This window comes from Cavia porcellus, unplaced genomic scaffold (genome assembly GCF_034190915.1).
Source record: "Cavia porcellus strain 051 isolate PalLab524CR breed Dunkin Hartley unplaced genomic scaffold, mCavPor4.1 scaffold_23, whole genome shotgun sequence".
Lineage (NCBI taxonomy): Eukaryota > Metazoa > Chordata > Mammalia > Rodentia > Caviidae > Cavia > Cavia porcellus.
In genome coordinates, this window is record NW_026947506.1 from 24,224,457 (window position 1) to 24,228,419 (window position 3,963).

General features: G+C 36.3%; 1 long non-coding RNA gene across 1 annotated transcript; it reads right to left on the bottom strand.

Moving 5' to 3' along the window:
• Window positions 1-1,553: 1,553 nt before the first annotated feature.
• LOC134472354 (uncharacterized) lies at window positions 1,554-3,404 on the bottom strand. Its single transcript, XR_010042164.1, has 3 exons — window positions 3,307-3,404; window positions 3,006-3,063; window positions 1,554-1,947 (listed from the first exon to the last, which is right to left on the bottom strand). It is a non-coding gene; the product is annotated as an uncharacterized LOC134472354 (long non-coding RNA).
• Between the last annotated feature and the right edge of the window lie 559 nt (window positions 3,405-3,963).

Sequence of the window (3,963 nt, forward strand, 5' to 3'; positions counted from 1 at the left end):
CTAAATTTCACTCTTCTTTACATTCATGCTTTCCCACAGTTTTAGAGAACACTAGCTTCATCAATGAATCCCTGCCTGTGGCAGGCAAACTATGGCTCTTATTTCACTCTTCTTTTCAGATTTTAAGACAGGTTATTTTGTACATTTTTCTCTTTCTTTCATTGTGTGGCTTCAGGGTCTCATGGAGTCCTTCCCAAGCAGCACGAAGCTAGCAGAAGTTACAAAAGGTAACCTAGCCAGCAGGAGGGGCTCAGAGCAACTTGCTCTGGACTGGCAGCTAAGCACCATGACACCAGAAGAATCCTCCTACTGGGATTAGTTTTTCATGTTGCATTAACAAAATTTTTATCGTTATACATTGCAATACCTGAATTTTACTTTGTTTTAAGATATTGATATATATATATATATATATATATATATATATATATATATATATAATTTTTATTCCCTTTCCCTCCCTCCTTCCCTTCATCTTCTTTCCCCTGATCATCTTCCCCTACTCCAAAATCTGCCTTTATTTTACTGTTTAATTTGTTTATAATTGAGTTTCTCATGTCGCAGAAATCACATGATATTTAATATTCTGTGTCTCATTTATTTCACTCAAAATCCTAGTCTCAAAATCTATTTTCCAAGAAATTATTAAAATACATCCTTCTTCATGGTTAAACAAACTTCTCCTGTGAGTACATAATACGTGTTTTTTCACCTGATCATCAAATTTTTAAATACGATTTTCAAAATTCTTCATAGTGCTACTTTCTTGTCACAAAATGGCTGGAAATCATGATTTTACACATGATCGCCTTTTGACAGTGTCTGAACTTTCACTGACTGAAGGAAATTTCAGGTTTACAAGAACTCTGTCAGCTCTGTTAAAATGAACTTGGAACTGAGCTCATACTAGTATTTGGCCTTGAGAAGAAGACTGAAAAATAAATCAGTAGATTAGTCTAGCTGGACTTCCATAATAAATGACCATTGGCCAGGTGACTTAAACTACAAAAATTTATTTCTCAAATTTGTGGCTGCTGGGAAAGTGGAGATATAGATGCCAGCTAATTAAGTTACTGCTTCCCATTTTGTGGAGGCCCTTGTGTCCTCATATGGTGGAGAGAAAACTAGAAATATATCCATTTCCTCTTCTTAAAAAGATACCAACTTGATCTTAAAGATCCTAATAGCCTATGACCTCCTTGTACCCTAGTAACCCCCAAAGGCCACATCTGCAAATACTATCAATTGGACATTGGCTTCAATATATATATTTTGAGGCCAGACGTATTCAGTCCGTAGTATAAAACAAACTATTTGAATCTGATCATTTTATTTCAAATTTTCATTTTTGGTTTTTAACAAACTTTTGATTTCCAGTAGCAATTTTTGTAAATATCCTGATCTAGTTATCTATGAATTCAATATCATCTCTTCCTTTGTAGAATTTTCAACTAACATCAAAAATTCCAAGACACAGAATCTTATTCAATTTCAAAAGTTGTTTTATACATATTTTCCACTAAAACTAGGAAAAACAAGTCTCAAGATTCCTATTACTATTGAAATATTGTTTATTATATTTAGAAAGTATAATGCTATATAGATATTATATATTCATCATCAATAATTAGTTCTCAATTGAGATTCAACATTGAAGTGGGAAATTTGAAATACTTTCTCCAAATGTTTTTGGTTAGAATATAAATTTTAATCATGACTTTGCTGAGATGCCATGAGTTCTGTACATTATATAAAATTCTAAAGTTGCATTGCAAGGACACTGCCTTGGAAAAGGAGAATCTGTTCAGTTGTGTTGTCTTGGTCTCTGGCTCAGTGACTTCCTCCTCCCCACTTGGAACTGGTAGCTCTTCAGACTCATACCAAGAACAAATCTGGAGGAGCTGTTCTTTGTTCACGGGTGCAGTTACAGAACTCTATCTGAAGGATCTGCAGAGCAGAGATTGGCAAAACTGAAAATAAATGTGGTAATTTCCCCGAAATGCTTAAAGTTTCTGAAAAGTTGGTGTCTATCATCTATTCTATCTACCTACCTACCTATCTATCTATCATCTATCTATATCATTTATTTTGTCTATCATCTAGCTAGTTAGCTACCTATATATCAGAGGGAGATGAATGCATTGTGATTATGTTGTATTAGACACACTAAAGAAGGCTCACAAAACTCATTAACTCAATTTGAACTAGGCATGAAAACCTGATCTTTACCATGTCCATTTGTCCCACCAGATGAGAAAACATCCTCAGTGTGCATGTCAATGTGCTGCTACTGTCAGAAAGTAAAGAAAGCACCAATAAGACCAGAAATCCCAGATTCACCTACAAAAAGTTAAAATGATTTCAAGAATGAGCCAGGAGCTGGCTCGTATAACACATAGGCATCGTTAATAAAGCAAGCTATGGTATGCTACCACAAAAAAATTCGGGGTATACAACTTGACTAAAAAATATAGTGAATGTTTAAAAGTTTTCTTTTAAATTGTTGCTGTAAGAAATACATTTCATTACTCTCCCTCCAAATACTCCCTCTTGTTTTACGCATACTTTGGACACTGTTTTTGCCACTGTCTGAAGCAGTTCTGGGAGTGCACATTGTGAGTGTCTATAGTTGTACCACTGGTGCTAGCTCAGTGTCCTAAAACAAGTCAAAGCCTTTTCTTTCATGATCATTTTGGCTTTGGAGAAAAGCTAGAAATCGCACGTGCCAAATCCGATCAACACTATAATGTTTGCATGACCCTGCCTTTCTGTTGGATGGCATTTAACAGTGGCTCCCTTCAAACTTTTGAACATGTTTCTTAATGAGACTCATGAAAGAAGACTTCTAGAACTACTTCAGAAAGTTCCAAGAAGGATAGCATAAGCAAGTTTGAAACAAAGGCGAGTATTTTGAGGGAAATTACTGCAATGACTTTTTAAAAGTTAAATATTCACTAAGTATTTCAAACATGTCCCATTATATACACTAAATTTAGAGAACTTACATGTGGTGTCCTGGGAATCCTGTACAAGAATCTTCATAACAGTGTAATCTCCATGTTCCTAGAGAATGGATAAGTTGTAATATTAGTGATAAGAAAGGTTATGGAGTCATACAATCAAATATATAATAAGTATAACAATATGAAATCATATTAGAATCTGTGAATGAAAAAATGTCCACTTTGACCTTATGGAAGGGACTGATGATGGGGAATTAATAATGATCAGACACTGTTTCTTTCCTCTTTTCATACTGCCTCAACCCTCGGGCACGTGGACTGTGTTTTATGTAGTGCTGTGTACCTGAGCCCCAGGGCTGGTCCGTGCGAAGTGTTCCCTTGAATGGGTACTCAGAGGGTGGAGGTTCTTGGACCCACACTGATGACAGATGGACTGAAAATCCAGGCCAGTACTAGGGAATCTTTCTGCAGGGCTTTATATAGAGAACCAAAATAGCTAGGTTATCTTGGCTGAGGACCAAGTCTTAGGCATTAGTCATTTTGGCCTGTTCTAAAAACAAACAAGCAAAAACCACCTTACACTGGATAAATTATAACAATAGAAACTTATTTCTCACAGTTCTGGAGGCCAAGACGTCCAAATTCAAGGCATCAGCAAATTCAAGATCTACCAAAATAGCACCTTCTGTGTGTCCTCGCATGCTGGAAAGAGGAAAACCCTCTAAGGTCTCTTTTGTAAGGGCAACAATCCTCATGATCTAAGATGCATGGCACTAGGGGTTGGGTATGAATATATAAAGTGTGAGGGGAACGAGCATTTGGACCATTGCAGCAAACAAGGAAATTTACCATCAGCAGAGGAAAGTTTCCATTCACCATTCAAGATCAAGCTCAGTGACCTACAGAAGGACTTGACTGACTCTAAAGCATTGAAGATGAGAAGTGAAAGGAGTCTCTTAGAAAAGCAGAGATGGCAACATAGAAAGGATTTCCTATACCA